Here is a 25,063-nt window from a genome sequence, read left to right on the forward strand (position 1 = left end):
ATACACCCACACACACATATATGCCTGCCAAGCAAAAATCATAGAGCTAAAATATATAATAACTGAAATAAAATTTCACTAGAGGGGTTCAACAGGAAACTATCAAGCAGAAAGGTCTAAGAAAAGTGATCAGGAATCACTTAGTTACAAAAGCAATGGGAATTCTCTGGCAGTCCAGTAGTTAAGACTGCACTTCCAATGCAAGGGGCATTAGGTTTGATCCCTGGTTGGGGAACTAATATCCCACATGCTGTGTGGCACAACCATGAAAATTAAAAACAAAAACACAAAAGCATAAGAAAAAAAAGTTAAAAAAAAAATCTAAGGAACTTGCCAGACACCAACAAGCAGACCAATTTATGTACAGAAGAAAAAATGACCAGAAACTTTATTCAAAGAAATAATGGCTGAAAGCTTCCCAAATCTGAGGAAGGAAATGGATTCCCAGATCCAAGAAGTCCAAAATACCCCAAAGAAAAGGAACTCAAAGAAATCTCCAATGAGACAAATTAAGATTAAACTGTCAAAAGTCAAACCAAAGATGGAATTTTGAAAGCACAAGAAAAAGGCAACTTCTCATGTACAAGGGAATCACGTGACTTTCTCAGCAAAAACTTTGCAGGTCAGAAGGAGGATATATTCAAAGTGCTAAAAGATAAAAGCTGTCAACCAAGAATACTATAATGGCAAGCTATCTTTCAAAAAGGAAGGAAAACTAAAATATTTCCCAAATAAACAAAAGTTGAGGGAGTTCATCACCACTAGACCTACTCACCAACTCTTCAGGTTGAAATGAAGACTCACTAAACAGCAACATAACAGCATAAGAAAGTATAAAATTGGCTGGCACAGGTACAGTAAGTACATATGAACATTCAAGTTGCAAACTTCCATCAATATGAGGCAAACTGTAGCTTGCCCTCTGTCTCTCATCTCCCACCTTCTCTCCCTCCTCCCATCAGTAACTCTTCTTGCCTGTTCATGCAACGCCAGCCTCTGTATGCCAGCTGTTGTACTGTACTGCTATACTTTTCAAGGTACTGTACTGTAAGATTAAAAATACTTTATTTTTTGTTTTTTACATATCCCTTGTGTGAAAAGTACTATAAACATATAATGAAGTCAGGCAGAAAGAGAAAAACAAATATCATCTATTAACACATATCTATGGACTCTAGAAAAAGAGTACCGATGAACCTATTTGCAGGGCAGAAGTAGAGAATGCAGGAAGGAGAGGGTGGGATAAATTGACAGAGCAGCACTGACTGACACACACCACCATGTGTAGAATGTATAGCTAGTGGGAAGCTCTGTATAACACAGTGAGCCCAGCTCACTGCTCTGTGATGACCTAAAGGGGTGGAATGGAATATATGTATACTTATAGTTGATTCACATTGTTGTTCAGCAAAAACTAACATAGCATTGTAAAATAATTATCCTTCAATTAATTTTTTAATTAAAAAAAAAAAAACCTATTATAGTACAGTATCACACAGCCAATTGTGTTAGCTGGGTACCTAGGCTAACTTTGGTGGACTTAGGACAAACTGGACTTATGAACTTGCTTTCAGAACACAACTCATTTGTATGTAGGGGACTTAGGCTACCCACTCCAATATTCTTGCTTGAAGAATTTCATGCACAGAAGAGCCTAGCAGACTACAGTTCATGGGATCATAAAGAATCAGACATGACTAAGTGACTAACACTTCAGTAAGTTCCGTTCAGTCGCTCAGTCATGTCGGACTCTTTGCAACCCCATGAATCTCAGCATGCCAGGCCTCCTGGTCCATCATCAACTTCTGGAGTTCACCCAAACTCATGTACATCGAGTCAGTGATGCGACCCAGCCATCTCATCCTCTGTCGTCCCCTTCTCCTCTTGCCCCCAATCCCTCCCAGCATCAGAGTCTTTTCCAATGAGTCAACTCTTTGCATGAGGTGGCCAAAGTACTGGAGTTTCAGCCTCAGCATCAGTCCTTCCAATGAACACCCAGGACTGGTCTCCTTTAGGATGGACTGGTTGGATCTCCTTGCAGTCCAAGGGACTCTCAAGAGTCTTCTCCAACACCACAGTTTTCACTACTATAAATATACAAATACAGAATACTGTAATGGTGATAGGTAAATTTCTTTTAATCCTACTATAAAAGTTAAAAGACAAAAATATTAAAATAACTATACCTAAACCAGATCACCTGACCTGCCTCTTGAGAAACCTCTATGCAGTCAGGAAACAACAGTTAGAACAGGACATGGAACAACACACGGGTTCCAAATAGAAAAAGGAGTACGTCAAGGCTGTATATTGTCACCCTGCTTATTTAACTTCTATGCAGAGTACATCAAGAGAAACACTGGGCTGGAAGAAGCACAAGCTGGAATCAAGATTGCTGGGAGAAATATCAATAACCTCAGATATGTAGATGACACCACCCTTATGGCAGAAAGTGAAGAAGAACTAAAGAGTCTCTTGATGAAAGTGAAAGTGGAGAGTGAAAAAGTTGGCTTAAAGCTCAACATTCAGAAAACAAAGGTCATGGCATCCGGTCCCATCACTTCATGGCAAACAGATGGGGAAACAGTGCAAACGGTGGCTGACTTTATTTTTTGGGGCTCCAAAATCACTACAGATGGTGATTGCAGCCATGAAATTAAAAGACGCTTACTCCTTGAAAGGAAAGTTATGACCAACCTAGACAGCATATTAAAAAGCAGAAACATTACTTTGTCAACAAAAGTCTGTCTAGTCAAGACTATGGTTTTTCCAGTAGTCATGTATGAATGTAAGAGTTGGACTATAATGAAAGCTGAGTGCCGAAGAATTGATGCTTTTGAACTGTGGTGTTGGAGAAGACTCTTGAGAGTCCCTTGGACTGCAAAGAGATCCAACCAGTCCATCCTAAAGGAGATCAGTCCTGAGTGTTCATTGGAAGGACTGATGTTGAAGCTGAAACTCCACTACTTTGGCCACCTGATGTGAAGAGCTGACTCATTTGAAAAGACCCTGATGCTGGGAAAGATTGAGGGCAGGAGGGGAAGGGTAGGACAGAGGATGAGATGGTTGGATGGCATCACCGACTCAATGGACATGAGTTTGGGTAAACTCCGGGAGTTGGTGATAGACAGGGAGGCCTGGCGTGCTGCGGTTCATGGGGGTCACAAAGAGTCAGATACTACTGAGCAACTGAACTGAACTGGAAAGATATATTAATACATATACATTAATTAATATAATTAATTCACCTATTATAGACCTATATGTAAGACCTGATCCATCAAAGTTCAGGATACAGGAGAAAATCTTCTGTGGTCTTGGATTAGGAAAAGATTTCTTAGATAAGATATAAAAATCATGACTCACAAAATAAATATTATTAAAACTGACAAAGTGATCCTTATAAAAATTAAAAAACACTTTAAAACACTTTAGAAAACACTACTAAAAAGAATAAAGACATGCTACAAACAAATTAAAAAAAAAAACAAGGAAATCATATCTGCATCAGTGACTTGTATCCAAAACAAATGAAAAATTCTTAAGAGTAAAAACAAAATTCAATTTTTTAAATAGTCAAAAATTTAAATAAAATTAGTGTTGTATTTTAACATATATATACAAAAATATACTGATATAAGTTACTGAATAAATGAAAGCAAAAGGACAGCTTTCTTACATTAGAGTTCCAATTAATAAATGTAAAAGGAAACAGGGATGCAAAGAATTAGATAAACATCACATAACAGCATAATAGCTGCAGCCAAGATCCAACAATGGACACTAAAATCAGCAAGCAAAAGTTGCAGGAAAAACAGGATATGCACAATATCTTCTCCAAGTTACAATAACTTTACAGTAGAGAAAACTGGCAGACAAGAAGTGATTAAGGTAAAGGTCAACAATACAAAGACATATGAACATCATGAACTCTGATATAATACTGAGAAGGATATTTTTATGATATTTCTGCCAAAAATACATAAGCACATTCCATTCATGAAGGGAAAAAAAAAGAATAAACAAGCTGACTGATGCTATAAATAAACTGAACAATATTCTTCCAAAGGATCATAAAAGACAAGGAAAACTGAACAATTGTACTGAATGGAAGACTAAGGGGAAATAACAACTACATGCAATGTGAAATACAAGTCTAGAACAGAAACAAATCATCTGTAAAAAAAAAAAAAAAAATTGGGGAAAATTTCAATGAGATTTATACTTACTGTACACATGTTAATTTCCTCTTTACAATGATGCTAAGTGAAAGACACACAACAACCAAAAAACAAGTACATATGTATGATTTCATTTATACAAAATTTTAGAAAATGCAAACTAATCTACAGTGAGAGAAGTAAGCAGATGAATCACTGTCAAGAGATGAAAAGCAGTGGGAAGCAACTATAAAGAGACAGGAGGAAACATATAGTGATAAAAGATGTGTTCATTATCAGGATTACAGTGGTAGTTATATGGGTATATATGTGTCAAAAAATCAAATTTAAACTACAAATATGTACAATTTATACATATGTCAATTATACACTAAAAAAAGTTGTTTGAAAGTTAAAAACAAGTTGGTCTTTTGAAGAACTAAAGGGAAAAAATACTTAGGCCTACTCAGAATCGATTGCAAAAGCCTAAAGAGAAACATGAACTATGGCAAAAGGTAGGAGGGACAGAAAGAAGACAAAAACAACAAAAATTGATTGTAATTTGTTTTGCAATTAAAATGAATACATGTAAGATACAAGTTAGCATAAATTCTACATTTTTGATGATTTATGGATCTTTGACCTATCTGAAAAATTATTTAATATTGATTACCAAGAAGGCATTAACCAATTCAATAAGAGGGCTTTGAAAACAAAAATGTTTCTATTGTTATAATCAGCAATGACAATAATTTGCCTATTGGATTAATAAAGGTCAAAGAGTCAATCAGAGTGACATTTAATCACTAAATTAAAATCATAGCTATGTTTTAGTATTTGCTAATTTTTAATTTCTATTTCAATGTTTAAATATTTCATAAATTTTTCAATTCTCAAAATGAGTAATTCTGTAATTTGGAAGTCAGAAAGCATACTAAACCTGATGGTTTTTTTTTTTACTCTTTTTGGATCCACACTGAAACAAAAGAATAATGTACAATAACATGGGCTTATGAAACTACCAAGTTTTTATGTAAAGCAGACAAGCAGCAGTCTTCAGTCTCACCTCTCTTCTTCTCTTCATTTTGCATAAATGTAAGTAATAAATGTTTTAAATGTTAATAAGTACCACTCTGACTCTGTAGATAGCAGAAATCAACACGTTTAAAGGCCCCCTCAATTAACTGTTGACTCTACTAAAAAAAAAATTCTTTTTCTGGTACTGGAGATTAGGACATCAACTTATTTTTTGGTGGGAGACATGATTCAATCTATCATAGTCTCCCTTTGTAATGCTCCACAATAACTGAAAAGTAGAATACTAAGAGTAAATTAAAACATCCTATGACTGTATGTCTTATTGTATTACCCATACTAACACTTTCCCATCAAGCTTTCAGCAAGACGAGAAATGCACTGTCCAATATAATACATACTAGTAACACATGACTACTGAGCACTTGAAATGTGGCCAGTTTAAGCAATTTATTTTATTTAATTCTTAATAAACTAAGAATTTTAATAACGTGACCAGCAGTTTCCATGCTGTATATACCTAAGTAGGTTCTGTAGAAACTAGTGATTATTTAAAGGACTAGAGATCCATTCAGCTGCAAAAATCCTGTGTTGAAGTTGAACATGTGTCTTTACCATAGAGCTTTAGCAAATCTTTATTGGGCTGATGTACACTATCAATCTTCAATAGATACAGTATGTATATTTCCTAAGTCTATTTGATTAAACAACTCATCTTTCACAGTATAAAGAGCTCCTTATACCAGCCTTCAGGAAATTCTACTTTTCAAATAGTTATAAATGTATATTATGTCTGATAAACTAAATATTATCTTTTAAAGTCTATTTTTTACTTTTTATAGTGTCTAATTTACCAGGTTTCTGTATATTCAGAGTTGTGCAATCATCCATATAATTCCAGAGTATTTTCAATCACTTCAATAAGACACTCTGTATCTACTAGTAGTCATTCTTCAATCCCTCCCTACCCCCCAGCTCCTAGCAACCAATAATCTACTTTCTGACCTATGGATGTGACTATTCTGGAGATTTCATATAAACAGAATCATATGATTTGTGGCCTTTCATATCTGGTCTCTTTCATTTAGCATAATCTTTTAAAGTTCCTCCATGTTGTAGCATGTATCAATACATTATTATTATATGACTGAATAATATTCCCTTGTATCTATATACCGTATTGTGTTTATCCATTCATCTATTGATGGATATGTGGTCTGTTTCCACCTTTTGGCTACTGTGAAAAGCGCTACTATCAATGTTCATCCACAAATTCCTGATTGCACACCTGTTACCAATCATTTTGGCTATATACATACGAATGGAATTGCTAGTCATATGATAACTGTGTTAACTTTTTGAGGAACTGTCAAACTGTTTTCCACAGTGACTGCACTATTTCACATTCACACCAGCAGCCCCTGAGAGTTCTAATTTTTCCACCTCCTTGCCAACACTTGCTATCTTTTCAATAGTATCCATTCTAGTGAGTATGGTAGTATCTTGTAGTTTATTTACCATTTCCCTAATGAATACATCATTTTGAGCCTCTTTTCATGTGCTTATTGGCTATATTACATCATTTTGATGAAACATCTATCCAAACCCATTGTCTATTTTTTTAACTGTGAACTCCAACTTTCAAGAAGTAATATTCCAGTATCTGTCTTAAATTGATTTTGGGGGTCCTATATGAAAACTCACCATAAATGGTGATTAGATTACTTAATCAGCTCAAAAAGGTCTACTCAGCCCACATATACTAACCGGGAACATAGTATAGTAGTTTAGAATATAGGCTCTGAAGTCTGAACACAAGGTTCAAATATCTGCTCTGCCATTTAATAGCTTTGTGAGCTTAAACAAACTATTTGTCCTATGCTTCAGTTTCTCTATCTTTACAATAAATCCAACAATAGAACCTACCTCATTGGTAGGTTCTGCAGAAATTGAATAAACAATACGCCACTTGGCAGAATGTTTAGTACTCAATAAGCACTGTGTGTGTGTTAGTTGCTCAGTTGTGGCCGACTCTTTGCGACCCCATGGACTGCAGCCCACCAGGTTATCTGTTGCTGTTTCATTATTTTAACATCTCAAGATTACATTATTAAACATACTACAGAACAAAACTCCCAACTGCTTCCTTGAAATAGTTTATTTGAAACGCCTACTTAAGACACCAATAACAGCCTAGCTTAATCAAAAAAGACACCTGGAGGAGGGCATGGCAACTCACTCCAGTATTCTTGCCTGGAGAATCCTGGAGACAGAGGAACCCAGTAGGTTACAGTCCATAAGGGTCACAGAATCAGACATGACTAAAGCGACCTCACACGCCCTCGTGCAGTCAACAAAGACAAGATCAGTCCAACTTTCTGGCAATACAGGTTTTGGACCACCAGATACCTGAAAGGGGAAAAGAACCAGACTGACTAGAAGTGGGCACAGGAACTTTCTGGAATGATGAAAATATTCTGAATCCTGACTGGAATAATCATTATATCAGTATATACACCTATCAAAATCCACTTAAGATCAACACTTCACTGCACATCAAAAAAAGTCCAAAAGTAAGTAAATAGGCCACCATTTAAGTATATTTAATGCTATTTACAAAAACAGAGAAAATTACGAATGTGTTTTAGATGATTTTCAAAAAAAAGGTTTTTCTGGTTAACTACTGACATTCCATTAGGGTAGACACAGGGCACTTTTATCAGTAACATGCTACTTCTTCTACTGATACCATGTCACTGCTGCTCCTGCTAAGTCACTTTAGTCGTGTCCGACTCCGAGTGACCCCATAGACAGCAGCCCACCAGGCTCCCCCGTCCCTGGGATTCTCCAGGCAAGAACACTGGAGTGGGTTGCCATTTCCTTCTCCAATGCATGAAAGTGAAAAGTGAAAGTGAAGTCGCTCAGTAGTGTCCGACCCTCAGCGACCCCATGGACTGCAGCCCACCAGGCTCCTCCGTCCATGGGATTCTCCAGGCAAGAGTACTGGAGTGGGGTGCCATTGCCTTCTCCGATCATGTCACTAGTGATGAGTAATCAACTTCACGCTTCGAACATTCCTCAAATTTCAAAGTGCAACTTTCCTTAAGGGCAGTACTGTGACTGATGACCCAATCTCAACATCAATGCTCCTGGCATCCAACTGAGATGCTCACATTCCTGCACAGGAAGAAGATAGCCAATAATCTGACTATTTTCTTTCTTTTCTATACACGGTGAGTAACATTTCAGAAATCCCTGATTCCCACTTTCAAGCTCTTAAAATCAGGGTGTTTCTCTCCTACCTTGTTACTGTTCTTTATCCTGTGCAATATTATTTCAATTCACAAGTATTCTTGAATAGAAACATTTAAAAAATTAATTTGGATTGTCAATCATTAACCAATAAAGTTATATGCAGATTTACAACTACAGAGAAGGTCAGGGCCCCTAACCCCTATTATTCAAGGGTCAACTTAACTGTATTTGCAAAGTGATTGATGGCATACACAAATTAAGAACACTTTATGCATGAAAAACTGCTGCATCTCAGGTAAGAACAGTGGCAATAAATGATGTTTTTGCCAGGACTATTCCTATCCCCTCAAGGAAGCTTGGTAGGTAGTAGTGCCACCAAGGTGGGGCTGCCAGTGAAAAACCAGCAGTTTTGTTGCTAAAGGTAGGCTGCCTGATATGGAGCAGAGTGCAATATGCCCTTTAGCATTGTTGATAAAAGTGGCAAGTTCTTAGAAAATAAACAGAAAAGGCTGACAGTGCTGCTAAGCTAGAGTTTGCAGACTTGATTTGGGCAAGTAGCACATCCCACAACCAGCCAGAAATTTAACAGGAAAATCCTGGAAACCAGGGAGTCAAAGAGGGAACTGATAAGATTGCCACAGATCCTTGGCTCAATGGGAGGCAGAACTTAGCAAGAGGAAAAACTCTTAAGCACCCAAGCTCCCCACTCATCCCTGTCTGTCAGCAAGGCTGTGTACAGGCACAGATAAAAAGAGTACCAATCAGCTAATAAGCTCCCCACACAACACAGACTCACTAAGAGGCTGTTTGCAAAGAAGTTTCCAAAGGGCCAGACAGGAAGTACAAGCTGAGCCAGACATAAAATCGTCCTAAACTTTGCCTACATTCCCTAAGTCATATATCAACCAATAATCAACTCTGCTTTACTGGCTCAAGATGTTTGAACATCTAAACACTCACTATGCAGACATGGAGGCAGCTCCTAGAAAGCCATGGTAAAAATGAAACTAAGAAAAATAACCAGGAATGTTAGTTGCTGCAGTTGCAGGGGACATAAATTTTGCAGATTAAATCCATCCAATTAACTTAATAAAACATAATACTAACACAAAAAATCGGCCACAATGACTCTCAGGGGAAAAAAAAAGAGAGAGACTTTAGAGTTATTATAATAAATTAACCAAAATGGCCAATTATCAACAAAAAATCAGAAGATATACAATCAGTGAGTCAGACAAAAGGAAAAAGAAACTACTGTGAGTGGACCCAGAACACCAGGCAAATAAACCAGTCATGATAATATATTAAAGGAATAAAGCAAAGTATGTTTAAATAATAAAAAGAAAATATGATGATACCCAAACAAGTTGGGAATCTCAAAAGAGTAAAATTAATAAAACAGAACCCACTCTAGAAATTTCAGTTTATTATATAGACTCAGCAGCAGATTTGAGATGGCAGAACAATCAAAAAACATGAAAACAGTTCAATAAAACTAAGCAATCTAAAAAATAAAAAATAAACACTGAACTGAAGAAAGCCTCTGAGATCTGTAAGACATCAAGTGCACCAATATATGTATAGTGGGAAGTTCCATGAGATGACACAAGGGATAAAAAATAAATAATGACTGTTAATGTCCCAAGTCTGGTGATAAACAGTAAACCCCAGATTTGGAATGATTGACAGAACCCCAGTGGGATAAACACTTGTATATATACATCATAAACTACTTACAGTCAACAAGATGATGTTAAAACAGCATGTGTATAACAGGTAACCACACACAAAAGAACAAAAATACAATTAATGGCTGAGTTCTTGTCAGAAGTAATGGGAGACCAGATGGCATTTAAAGTACATATTTAAATGCTGAAAACAGAAAAACTGTCAGCTATGAATACTATATCCAGCAAAATTAGCCTTTGAAGCTGGAGGCAAAGGAAAGTCATCCCAGATAAAAAAAAAAAGATAAAAATTGTTCTTAGCAAGCCTGCCACCTTATAAGAAATACTAAAAGAAATCCCTCAGAAAAAACAATGTCATCAAATAGTATGCAAAAAATAGTTAACCTAAGATGTCTAAGACTGCTGTACCTGGGGGAGGAAAAAAAAAAAAGCTAACACACAATGTTGGTCCTGAGTTGGCATATGGGAACCTGGATTTTGGGAGGGTTCCCACCATTCCTTAACTGATCAGAGTGGCTGGCTGTGCCTGCTATTTACACAAACCTGTTTTCTTTCAGAGAATATGAAATTTGGTGTGCACTGGGCAAAAAGCTCCTAATAAAAACCTTGGGAACTAGGTCTATAATGAACTTCCTTGGTGTTTAACACTGCACAAATAGTATCACAAAATGACACTGGAGAAAATAAGCACAACCTACATAACTACACTGAAAGAGGACTATTGGAAGCTTACAGCTAGTTCCTCCAGATTTTGCTCACTAAATCTTCTCCCTTTGGCAAATTTGCTTTGTATACTTTTGTTGTAATAAATGACAGTTATGAGTATGACTTTATGCTATGTACTGTGAGTCTTCAAAACAAATCACTGAACTGGGAGTGGGGATGACCTGGGAGACTACTGACAAAGATGGTAACTCAAATCAAAAGAAGAAACATAGACAATAGGAAATGGTAAATCAGATCAGATCAGATCAGTCGCTCAGTCATGTCCGACTCTTTGCGACCCCGTGAATCGCAGCACGCCAGGCCTCCCTGTCCATCACCAACTCCCAGAGTTCACTCAGACTCATGTCCATCGAGTCAGTGATGCCATCCAGCCATCTCATCCTCTGTCGTCCCCTTCTCCTCCTGCCCCCAATCCCTCCCAGCATCAGAGTCTTTTCCAATGAGTCAACTCTTCGCATGAGGTGGCCAAAGTACTGGAGTTTCAGCTTTAGCATCATTCCTTCCAAAGAAATCCCAGGGCTGATCTCCTTCAGAATGGACTGGTTGGATCTCCTTGCAGTCCAAGGGACTCTCAAGAGTCTTCTCCCAACACCACAGTTCAAAACCATCAATTCTTCGGCGCTCAGCCTTCTTCACAGTCCAACTCTCACATCCATACATGACCACAGGAAAAACCATAGCCTTGACTAGACGGACCTTTGTTGGCAAAGTAATGTCTCTGCTTTTCAATATGTTATTTAGGTTGGTCATAACTTTCCTTCCAAGGAGTAAGCATCTTTTAATTTCATGGCTGCAGTCACCATCTGCAGTGATTTTGGAGCCCAGAAAAATACAGTCTGACACTGTTTCCACTGTTTCCCCATCTATTTCCCATGAAGTGATGGGCCCGGATGCCATGATCTTCGTTTTCTGAATGTTGAGCTTTAAGCCAACTTTTTCACTCTCCTCTTTCACTTTCATCAAGAGGCTTTTGAGTTCCTCTTCACTTTCTGCCATAAGGGTGGTGTCATCTGCATATCTGAGGTTATTGATATCTCTCCCAGCAATCTTGATTCCAGCTTGTGCTTCTTCCAGCGCAGCGTTTCTCATGATGTACTCTGCATATAAGTTAAATAAGCAGGGTGACGATATACAGCCTTGACGTACTCCTTTTCCTATTTGGAACCAGTCTGTTGTTCCATGTCCAGTTCTAACCGTTGCTTCCTGACCTAAATACAAATTTCTCAAGAGGCAGATCAGGTGGTCTGGTATTCCCATCTCTTTCAGAATTTCCCACAGTTTATTGTGATCCACACAGTCAAAGGCTTTGGCATAGTCAATAAAGCAGAAATAGATGCTTTTCTGGAACTCTCTTGCTTTTTCCATGATCCAGCGGATGTTGGCAATTTGATCTCTGGTTCCTCTGCCTTTACTAAAACCAGCTTGAACATCAGGAAGTTCACGGTTCACATATTGCTGAAGCCTGGCTTGGAGAATTTTGAGCATTACTTTACTAGCGTGTGAGATGAGTGCAATTGTGCGGTAGTTTGAGCATTCTCTGGCATTGCCTTTCTTTGGGATTGGAATGAAAACTGACCTTTTCCAGTCCTGTGGCCACTGCTGAGTTTTCCAAATTTGCTGGCATATTGAGTACAACACTTTCACAGAATCATCTTTCAGGATTTGGAATAGCTCAACTGGAATTCTATCACCTCCACTAGCTTTGTTCGTAGTGATGCTTTCTAAGACCCACTTGACTTCACATTCCAGGATGTCTGGCTCTAGGTCAGTGATCACACCATCGTGATTATCTGGGTCGTGAAGATCTTTTTTGTACAGTTATTCTGTATATTCTTGCCACCTCTTCTTAATATCTTCTGCTTCTGTTAGGTCCATACCATTTCTGTCCTTTATTGAGCCCATCTTTGCATGAAATGTTCCTTTGGTATCTCTGAGTTTCTTGAAGAGATCTCTAGTCTTTCCCATTCTGTTGTTTTCCTCTGTTTCTTTGCACTGATCACTGAAGAAGGCTTTCTTATCTCTTCTTGCTATTCTTTCGAACTCTGCATTCAGATGTTTATATCTTTCCTTTTCTCCTTTGCTCTTCTCTTCTCTTCTTTTCACAGCTATTTGTAAGGCCTCCCCAGACAGCCATTTTGCTTTTTTGCATTTCTTTTCCATGGGGATGGTCTTGATCCCTGTCTCCTGTACAATGTCACGAACCAAGTGCAAAAGACCGAATAAATGTATTTTTATCATTCCTCCTTCTAATTTCTCTAAAATATATCACTCTATAAAATAATAATTTTTAAAATAAAGTATACTGTACTATCATGGGGTTCATAACATACAGACATTACATCAGTTCAGTTCACTTCAGTCACTCCGTCGTATCCGACTCTTTATGACCCCATGGACTGCAGCACACCAGGCCTCCCTGTCCATCACCAACTCCCGAAGTTTACCCAAACTCATGTCCACTGAGTCAGTGATGCCATTCAACCATCTCATCCTCTGTCATCCCCTTCTCCTCCCACCTTCAATCTTTCCCAGCATCAGGGTCTTTTCAAATGAGTCAGTTCTTCACAACAGGTGGCCAAAGTATTGGAGCTTCAGCTACATCATCAGTCCTTCCAATGAACCCTCAGGACTGATCTCCTTTAGGATGAGGATCTTGCAGTCCAAGGGACTCTCAAGAGTCTTCTCCAGCACCACAGTTCAAAAGCATCAATTCTTCAGCGCTCAGCTTTCTTTATAGTCCAACTCTCACATCTATACATAACTACTGGAAAAACCATACCCTTGACTAGACGGACCTTTGTGGACAAAGTAATGTCTCTGCTTTTTAATATGCTATTTAGGTTGGTCATAACTTTCCTTCCAAGGAATAAGCGTCTTTTAATTTCATGGTTGCAATCACCATCTGCAGTGATTCTGGAGCCCAAGAAAAGAAAGTCTATCACTATTTCCATTGTTTCCCCATCTATTTGCCTTGAAGTGATGGGATCGGATGCCATGATCTTCGTTTTCTGAATGTTGAGTTTTAAGCCAACTTTTCACTCTCCACTTTCACTTTCATCAAGAGGCTCTTTAGTTCTTCTTTGCTTTCTGCCATAAGGGTAGTGTCATCTGCATATCTGAGGTTATTGATATTTCTCCCAGCAATCTTGATTCCAGCTTGTAATTCATCCAGCCCAGTGTTTCCCATGATGTACTCAGCATATAAGTTAAATAAGCAGGGTAACAATATACAGCCTTGATGTACTCTTTTTCCTATTTAGAACCAGTCTGTTGTTCTATGTCCAGTTCTAACTGTTGCTTCCTGACCTGCATACAGATTTCTCAAGAGGCAGGTCAGGTGGTGTGGTATTCCCATCTCTTTCATACATGACAATAACACCTCAAAAAAAACCACCTGAGAACATAACAACCAGACAAAAAATCAGTAAGAGGTAACTTGAATAACACTATAGTCTAATTACTGAGAAGGCAATGGCAACCCACTCCAGTACTCTTGCCTGGAAAATCCCATGGACGGAGGAGCCTGGTAGGCTGAAGTCCATGGGGTCACCAAGAGTCAGACAAGGCTGAGTGACTTCACTTTCATTTTTCACTTTCATGCACTGGAGAAGGAAATGGCAATCCACTCCAGTGTTCTTGCCTGGAGAATCCCAGGGACGAGGGAGCCTGATGGGCTGCCATCTATGGGGACGCACAGAGTTGGACACGACTAAAGTGACTTAGCAGCAGCATAGACTAATTTCACTTAAAACATTTCACAGATAACTCCATACAACAGAAAAATACACATTTTTGCCAAATGCACATATAATATCCTCTAAGATAGACTATAAGTTAGGCACAAAACAAGTCTTCAGTTCAGTTGCTCAGTCATGTCCGACTCTTTGTGACCCCATAGACTGCAGCACGCCAGGCTTCCCTGTCTGTCACCAACTCCCGTAGCCTACTCAAACTCATGTCCATCAAGTCGGTGATGCCATCCAATCATCTGTCATCCCCTTCTCCTCCTGCCTTCAATCTTTCCCAGCATCAGGGTCTTTTCCAATGAGCTGGTTCTTTGCATCAGGTGGACAAAGCATTGCAGTTTCAGCTTCAGCATCAGTCTTTCCAATGAACATTTAGGACTAATTTCCCTTAGGATGGACTGGATCTCCTTGCTGTCCAAGGGATCCTCAAGAGTCTTGTCAAACACCACAGTTCAGAAGCATCAATTCTTCGGTGCTTAGCTTTCTTTATAGTCCAACTCTCATATCCATACAAGGCTACTGGAAAAACCATAGCTTTGACTAGACGGACCTTTGTCAGTAAAGTAATGTCTCTGCTTTTTAATATGCTGTCTAGGTTGGTCATAGCTTTTCTTCCAAGGAGCAAGTGTCTTTTAGTTTCATGGCTGCAGTCACCATCTGCAATGATTCTGGAGCCCCCCAAAATAAAGACTCTCACTGTTTCCTTTGTTTCCCCATCTATTTGCCATGAAGTGACAGGATCGAATGCCATGATCTTAGTTTTCTGAATGCTGAGTTTGAAGCGAACTTTTTCACTCTCCTCTTTCACTTTCATCAAGAGGCTCTTTAGTTCTTCTTCACTTTCTCCCAGAACGGTGGTGTCATCTGCATATCTGAGGTTATTGATATTTCTCCCAGCAATCTTGATTCCAGCTTGTGCTTCAACCAGTCCAGCACTTCTCATGATGTACTCTGCATATAAGTTAAATAAGCAGGGCAAAAAACTGAAAAGCTTTTCTCTAAGATCAGGAAGGGTGCTTTCACTAATTCCATTCAAAACATTACCGGAAATCCTGCCCAGAGAAATCAGTAAGAAAATAAAAAGCACCCAACTGGAAGAGAAGAAGAATTATCTCTCTTCTCTGAAAATATGATCTTCTATGTAGAATACCCTATAGATTTCACACAAAACTGTTAGAAGTGATTAACATTTTAGCACAACTGCAGGGTGCAGTATTAGCACACAAAAATCTGTTGAATTTCTATGTAATAAGGAATGTGTACAAATAAAATTTTTTAAATCACATTTATAGTAGTATTGAAAACAATAAAATATTCAGAATTAAGCTTACACAAGGAAGTGAAAGGCTTGTATGCTAAAAACTACAAAATATTGCTGAAATGAAGATGCATGTAAATGGCAAGACATCTCATGTTCACAGGTTAAAAAACAATGTTAAGATGTCAATAATACCAAAGCAATTTACAGATTCAAAGTAAGCCCTATCAAAATTACACCAGTTTTTTGCAGAATCTCAAGGGACTTCAATAGCTAAAACAAGCATAAAACAGAAGAAGGTTGGAGGTCTCACACTTTCTGATTTCAAAACTTAATACAAAGCTATGGTAATCAAAATAGTACCACACTGGCATAAAGACTGACATACACAACAATGAAATACAACAGAGAGCCCAAGATTAATAGTAATACATCACATACGTGGCTAAAGGATTTTCAACAAGTGCCAAAACAATTCAATGGGGGGGAAAAGTAGTGTTTTACAAATTGTACCAGGAAAACTGAATATCCACAAGGAAAAAAATAAAATTTGATCCTTATCTTACACCATATACAAAAATCAACTCAAAATGGATCACAAATCTAAACATAAGCTAAAACTATTAAAGTCTTAAAAGAAAAACACAGGACAAAAACTTCATGACTTTGGATTTGGCAATCATTTCTTGCACATGACACCAAAAGCACAGGCAACAAAAGAAAAAATAGTTAAGCTGGAATTCATCAATATTAAAAGCTTTTGGACATCAAAGGACACTATCAACAGAGTACAATGGCAACCCATATAATGGAAGAAAATGTTTGCAAATCATATATATAAGGAATTGATATTCAGAATACAGTTGACCCTTGCAATGCAGGAACTGACCCTCTGTCAAAAACCTCAGTATAACTTACCAGTGGGCCTTTCATCACTGCAGTTCCACATCTGAGAATTCAACCAACCATTAATAATGTAGTACTCTAGTATTTTACTAATGAAAAACATTCACATGTTTGGGTCAGGCCAGACCCACGCTGTTCAAGGGCTAACTGTGAATACAGAATGCCAAGAACTCAACAACAAAAAGAAAGTCACATGATTTTAAAATGGGCTAAGAATTTGAAGAGACGTTTCTCCAAAGATGATACAGAAGCAACCAATAAACACATTAAAAGGTATTCAATCCAGGTGGCTCACTGGTAAACAATCCACCTTCCAATGAAGGAACTGCAAGAGACTCAGGTTTGATTCCTTGGTCTGGAAGATCCCATGGAGGAGGAAATGGCAACCCTCTCCAATAATCTTGCCAGGATAATCCTATGGACAAAGGAGCCTGGCAGGCTACGCTCCATAGGGCCACAGAGTCAGATATAAACGAGCATACACAATGACAAGTGACGTCATGTGTGTGCATGTGAGCTCAGTCACGTCCAACTCTTTATGACCCTGTGGACTATAGCCCTCCAGGCTCCTCTGTCCGTGGGATTTTCCAGGCAACAATACTGAGTGGGATGCCATTTCCTACTTTAGAGGATCTTCCCGACCAAGGGATTGAACCCACATCTCCACCGTCTCCTGCACTGCAGGCCAATTCTTTACCACTGCGTCACCATGGAAGCCTGGGAGATACAAATCAAAACCACAATGAGATACCACTTTGCACTCATTAGGATAGCTATAATTAAAAAACAAACAAACAAAAAACAGGAAAAAGAAAGTTTTGGCAAAGATGTGGGAAAATATAAACCCCTGTGTATTGCTGGTGGGAATGTAAAATGGTGCAGCCACTGTGAAAAAACCGTATGACAAAACAAAACAAAACCCCAGCAATTTCTCAAAAAATCAGACAGAGAATTACCATATGATCCAGCAATTCCACTTTGGATATATACAAGTGAATTAAAAACAGGGACTGAAACAGATATTTGTGCACTAATGTTCACAGCAGTACTATTCACAAAAAGTGAAAGCAACCCCCAAAATAATGCAATTCAAATGTTCATCAACATATGAATGGATAAACTATAATATACACCTACAATAAAATATTATTCAGCCTTAAAAAGGTAACATATTCTGGTACATGCTATATAACATGGAAGAACCTTGAATACATTCTAAGTGAATTAAGTCTATCACTAACAAACACTGTGTTTCTACAACAGGCAAATTCATAGGGAAACTAAAATGGTGGTTGCCAGGGACTGGGAAGAGGGGGAAATGGGGAATTACTGTTTATCAGAAATGGAGTTTCAATATGAAAAAGTTTTAGAAATGGATCAAAGTAATGGTTGCACAAATGTGAATATACTTAGGGCCACAGAATTATATATTTAAAAATTATTAAAATGGTAAATTTTATATTATGCATATTTTACCATTTTAAAAGCATTAAAGTAAAAAGTGGGATGAAACATTTTCTATACTTTACCGGAGTTAATTCAGAATCAACCTGAAATATATTGTAATAGATTCATTTTTAATTGCTAGAGCAACCATCAGTAAAATAACTCAAAAAGTATGTTTATGAAATCAAAGCGATTAAAGGCATAACAGATAAACAGAAAACATCTTAAGTATAGAAAAGAAATAGCAAATTATCTAATGTAAACCCAACCACATCAATAATCATACGTGAAATAGACTAAACACTCCAATCAAAAGGCAGGAGCTGCAGCAGACTCAGGTTTGATCCCTTGGTCAGGAAGATCTCCCGGAGGAGGAAACGTCAATTTCCTCTCAATTTTATTATAAACTTGAAAATGTTCAAAAGAAAAAAATTATGGAATACAACTAATACAGTGCTTAGAAGAAAACTTAAGAGCTTAAAATGCCTACATTAAAAAAAGGGTTAAAAAAATGCCTACATTAAAAAAACGTTTCAACTTAATAACCTAAGTTTTCAACCTAGCAAAAGTAAAGCAAGCTAAATCCAAAGCAAGCTGGAGAAAATAATTTAAAAAAAAAAATCAATGCAGAAATCAATAAAATAGAAAACAGAAACTTAATAGACTAAGGTCAGTAAAAACAAAAGTTGTTTCTCTGTAAAGATCTAAAAAATGGATAAAATTTCAGCTAGACTGAAGAGGGAAGTCCCTTGTGATTCCGTATCAATTTTAGAATGGATTTTCATATTTCTACAAAAAGCACTGGTGGGATTACACTGAATCTGTAGACTGCTTTTGGCAGTACAGTCCTGGCATTTCAACAACATTGTCTCCCAATCCATAAAAATGGGATGTCTTTCCATTTATTTGCATCTTCTTTCTTTCAGCAATTTTTGTAGTTCTTAGCATATGTCTTTAGCCTCTTTAATTAAGTTTCATTCTAAGTATTTCTTTATTAATATCAATTTTTTAAATTGAAATATAGTTAATTTACAAGCTGTGTATTAGCTTCAGGTATGTAGAAAAGTGACTCAGTTATATCAAGTGTACACATACACACACTCTTTTTCACAGTCTTTTCCATTATAGGTTATTACAAGACATTGAATATAGTTTCCTGTGCTAAAGAGTAGGTTCTTGTTGCTTATCTATTTTATACACAGCAATGTGCATATGTTAATCCTGAACTCCTAATCCATTTCCCCTCACACTCTGTATTTTATTCTTTTTGATGCTACTGTGGAATGGAACTATTTCCTTAATTTCATTTTTGGATGTTCACTGTTTCTGTATAAAAATGCAACTGAATTTTGCATCTTGATTTTATGTCCTGTAATTTTGCTGAATTCATTTATTAGTTCTCACTACCAAAAAAAAAATCCTACTGAAGTAAATAAATTTTGGCAAGGCTGCAGAACAATATACAAAAATCAATTTCATATCTATGTCAGTAATGATCTGAAAATGAAACTGATAATTACATTCACAACACCATCATAGAAGATAAACACAACTTAGAAATAAGCTTAAAAAAAGTAACAGACCTGTACACTGCAAACTAAAAAAATACTGCCAACAGAAACTTTCCAAAATATAAATAAATGAAGAGACACTCATGTTTGTAAGTGTCTGATTTAGTGTCATTTCCTGAAAAATCCCAGCAAGGTTTTTCTTTCTTTCTTTTGTAGAAACTGACAAAGACTCTAAAATCTATATAGAATTGCAAAAGACTTAGAATAGGCAAAATAATTTTGAAAACAAGAAGTAGGACTTTCACCAACGTGCTATAAAAGCTCCAGTGTGATGATGCTTGTACAATGATAGACATACTAATCAACAGAACAGAAAATACAGAAATAAACCCTTACATTTATGGTCAATAGATTTCCGACAAATATTCCAATGCAATTCAATAGTGAAAAGAGTTTTTCTAACAAATAACGCTAAAGCAATTGGATCTATATGTAAAAACAGAAACTGATCTTAGATCTTTACCTGAAACCACTCATGATAATCAACTCAAAACATCTGACAGACCTATGTATAAGAGTTCAGATGATAACACTTATAAAAGAAAATGCAGAACATGTTTGTGATCTTGTACTGGCAAAAGGTTTCTTAGATAGGACACAAAAAGCATGACTCATAAAAGAAATGATAATCCAGACTTCACCAAAACCAAACTTTTTCTCTTCAGAGGGCCCTATTAAGAAACTGAGAAGACAAATACAGACTGTGATAAAATATATGCAAGGCATATCTAATGAAGAATTTGCATCTAGAATATATAAAGAACTCTTACAACTGAATGAGACAAATGCTCCAATTTAAAAAAAGGAACGGGCAAAGCATGTGGATGGACATTTCATCAAATGAGGCACACAAATAGCTAATAAGCACATGAAAAGATGCTAAACATTTTTAGTTATCAGGAAGATACAAACTAAAGTCACAATGAGCTATCACTACAAAGCCACTAAATAGCTGTAACAAAAAGACTGACAATAATAAATATTAACAAGAATGTGGAGAAACACAAACCTTGATATACTGCTGTTGGGAACATAAAATTTTATAGCTACATTGGAACATCTTGGCATTTTCCTAAAAAGCTAAACACAAACTTAACAAATGATCTAGCAGGTCCACTCTTAGGTATCTCCCCAAAAGACATGATAATATATAACTGGGGGAAAAAAAAGTATACAGAGATGTTTATAGTAGCATTATTCACAATGGTTCCAAATTAGAAACAATCCAAATATCCATCAATTGATGAATGGACTACTGGAAATGGACTACAATGGAATACAATTATTCCATTGTATATCCATACAATGGAATAATATTCAGCAATAAAAAGGTATACCACAAAAGCGTTATACTAAATGAAAGTCAGACACAAAACCAAATATTATATGGTTATGTTTACATGAAATTTACAGGAAAGCGAAATCCAAAGAGACAAAAGGCAGTCAATAATTTTCTGGGGCTGGAGGGGGAGCAGAAACTGAATGCAAATGAGCACAGTACTTCTGAGGTTGCTATCAATGCTCTTTAAACTAGATAGTAATGATGACTGCACAACTCTACTAATTTACTAAAAATCATGGCACACTTACGGGATGTATTTTATACACCTCAATAAAACTGAAAATTAAGCTACAGTAAATTCTACAGTATAGCTACAATAATATCCAAAATTTTATTTGCAAATTTAGGTATGATTTATGACTGAAATAAGACAAATTACTTGAGGAGACAGGTTTAAGCAAAGCTTAAAAGAAATGTGAGATACCTTGACTTCAACCAATTGATGCTTGCTAGTCAATTAAAAAAAAAAAAAACTGTCTCACCCTGTGGCAAGTCTGAATTCTAGAACACTTTAAAAAGATTAAATTATAAATTCATCACTTGCCCCTTGGAAGGAAAGCTATGACAAACCTAAACAGCATATTAAAAAGCAGAGACATCATTTTGCTGATAATGACTATGGCTTTTCCAGTAGTCATGTACGGATGGGAGAGTCGGACCATAAAGAAGGCTGAGTGCCAAAGAATTGATGCTTTTGAACTCCAGTACTGGAGAAGACTTTTGAGAGTCCCTTGATCAGCAAGGAGATCAAACCAGTCAATCCTAAAGGAAATCAGTCCTGAATATTCATTGGAAAGACTGATGCTGAAGCTCCAACACTTTGGCCACCTGATGCGAAGGGCTGATTCACTGGAAAAGACACTGATGCTGGGAAAGATTGAGAGCAGGAGGAGAAGGGGATGACAGAGGATGAGATGGTTTTGACAGCATCACTGACTCAATGGACATGAGTTTGAGCAAACTCTGGGAGACAGTGCAGGACAAGGAAGCCTGGCATGCTACAGTCCACTTAGCAACTGAACAACAAAATTTATTCTAATTTGATAAACTGCATAATAAATACTTTATCTAGCAGTAAATGGAATGCTATGAATGCAATATTTTCTATACCACCATTTTAGGAGACATATAAACATTGTATTAAATATTTAATCATATGTGAGAAAATAAACTTTTTCAATTACTCAATCCTTTCGACTTTGGTAAGGAGGAAACCTGTATGAGGGGATAGTGTACTTCTAACCATCTCTCACGTAATCTGCAAACTGCCCTTCTCAAGGCAAGGGTAAGAGCCTTTGGCAAGAAACTAGTTTTTCATAACATTCATTTTGCTCCTCACGAGTAACCCTCTATTCACGCAAGTGATGCTAACTTTCCATGAATAATGATGATATAAATTATTTTGAAAGAGAACTTTAAGTCTAAAAGTTAGGCTGTACAGGTTACTCTGAGGAAAGGACAAACATCATGAGTTGTTAAGAACCTAAATTCAGCAAACTTTGCTTCCCATAATGTAAATCACACAGTCCATAGTAAACTCAGAATCAACATTCACAAGTAAAATGGATTGCTTCAATAATTCACAAGCACTGAAGATGAGCAAAATGTCTTTACTTAGATGTTTTTATTCTGCTTCATTTGTGTGACCTTCTTTTTCCATTGTTGTTTAGTTGCTAAGTTGTCTCCGACTCTTCTGCAATCCCACATACTGTAACCACCAGGCTCCTCTGTCCATGGGATTGCCATTTCCTTCTGCAGGGGATCTTTCTGATCCAGGGATTGAACCTGTGTCTCCTGCATTAGCAGGAGGATTCTTTACCACTGAGCCACCAGGAAAGACGCTATATACCAAATACCCATCCTAAAAGCCTGATTTTTCCTGGACTTCAAATGCCATTATTCGTACTATTTTGCTGTTGCTGCTACTTCTTTACCATGTATATGCTATCCAAACAGCAGCCAGCCACTACTAAAACTTAAGTTGTATCACATCACACTAAAACCCTTCAAATGGCCCCCCATCTTGCTTGTTAAAAGCCAAGTCCTCACAATGGCCTATAACGCCCTGCATCATCAGTGCATGTCCCTATGCCTCACCCCCAACCTTGTCTCTGACATATTTCTTAATATCCTCTTTACTCATTTTACTCCAGCCACACTGACTTTCCACTCTTCTACTATACTGGTGTCACAGCATTCAGTTCCTTCCTCAGAACCTTTGGACTTGGCATCACCCTTACCTGAAAAAAATCCAATCCAAGATGGCGGAGTAAGGACGTGCGCTCATCTTCTGCGAGAACTCCAAAATTACAACTCACTGCTGAACAACCATTGACAGGATAATGCTGGATCCCACCAAAAAAAGATACCCCATGTCCACGGGCAAAGGCAAAGACCCGGCAAGACGGTAGGATGGGCGAAACTGCATTTAGAATCAAAACCCATACCTACCAGAGACACTCAGAGGACTCAAACAAAACCTTGTGCGCACCAGAAGATGCCACAGAGACTGAGCCAGATCTGCCTTTGAGTGTCTGAGTGGCTCCTGCGGAAGTATGAGTCAGCAGTGGCCTTCCGCAAGTGCAGGGGCTCTGGGTGCAGCAGACCTGGGTATGGCATAAGCCCTCTTAGAGAAGGACACCATTAACCCCACGGTACAGCCGCCAGAACTTACACAGGACTGAAGAAAAAGACTCGTGGAGGGCACAGACAAAACCTTGTGTGCGCTAGGAGAAAGGAGCATGACGCCACAAGAGATAGACCCAGATGTGCCCGTGAGTGTCCTGGAGTCTCTGGCAGAGTTGTCGGTTGACGGTGGCCTGCTGCAGGGTCGGGGCACTGAGTGCCGCAGTGTGTCGCCATTATCTTCATTTCTTCCACCATAGTTTGGCCTCAGGTCAAACATCAGGGAGGGAACACAGTCCCAAAACAGAAAATTGGAGTAAGGATTTACAGAGCATGACCCTGCACATCAGAACAAGACCCAGTTTCCCCCAGTCAGTCTCTAACATCAGGAAGCTTCCATAAGCCCCTTATCCATCAGAGGGCAGACAGAAGGAAAACCACAATCACAGAAAACTAATCAAACTGATCACATAGCCTTGTCTAACTCAATGAAACTATGAGCCATGCCGTGGAGGGGCACCCAAGACAGACAGGTCATGGTGGAAAGTTCTGAAAAAACATGGTCCAATGGCGAAGGGACTGGTAAACCACTTCAGTATTCTTGCCTTGAGAACCCCATGAACAGTATGAAAAGGCAAAAAGATAGGACACTGAAAGAGGAACTCCCCAAGTCAGCAGGTGCCCAATATGCTACTGGAGAACACTGGAGAAATAACTCCAGAAACAATGAAAAGACAAAGCCAAAGCAAAAACAACACACAGTTACGGATGTGACTGGTGATGGAAGTAAAGTCCAATGCTCTAAAGGACAATATTGCACAGGAACCTAGAATGTTAGGTCCAATCAAGGTAAATTGGAAGTGGTCAAACAGAAGATGGAAGTAGCAAATATCGACATTTTAGGAATCAGTGAACTAAAATGGGACTGGAATGGGTGAATTTAACTCAGATGACCATTAAATCTACTACTGTGGACAAAAATCCCTTAGAAGAAATGGAGTAGCCCTTGTTGTCAACAATAGAGTCTGAAATGCATTTCTTGGGTGAAACCTCAAAAACGACAGAATGATCTCTGTTCGTTTCCAAGGTAAACCATTCAGTATCACAGTAAGCCAAGTCTATGCCCCAACCAGTAATGCTGAAGAAGCTGAACGGTTCTATAAAGTGAAACTGAAAGTCACTCAGTCGTGTCTGACTCTTTGCGACCCCATCAACCATTCATGGAATTCTCCAGACCAGAATACTGGAGTGGGTAGCCTTTCCCTTCTCCAAGGGATCTTTCCAACCCAGGGAGCAAACCCAGGT

The 25,063-nt window shown here is 37.9% G+C and overlaps 1 protein-coding gene across 4 annotated transcripts in view; it reads right to left on the reverse strand.

Moving 5' to 3' along the window:
• The window catches only part of RIC1 (RIC1 homolog, RAB6A GEF complex partner 1), a 151,616-nt gene that overhangs the window by 114,349 nt on the left and 12,204 nt on the right, over window positions 1-25,063 (reverse strand). The window lies entirely within an intron of this gene.

Source organism: Bos javanicus, chromosome 8 (assembly GCF_032452875.1).
Source record: "Bos javanicus breed banteng chromosome 8, ARS-OSU_banteng_1.0, whole genome shotgun sequence".
NCBI lineage: Eukaryota > Metazoa > Chordata > Mammalia > Artiodactyla > Bovidae > Bos > Bos javanicus.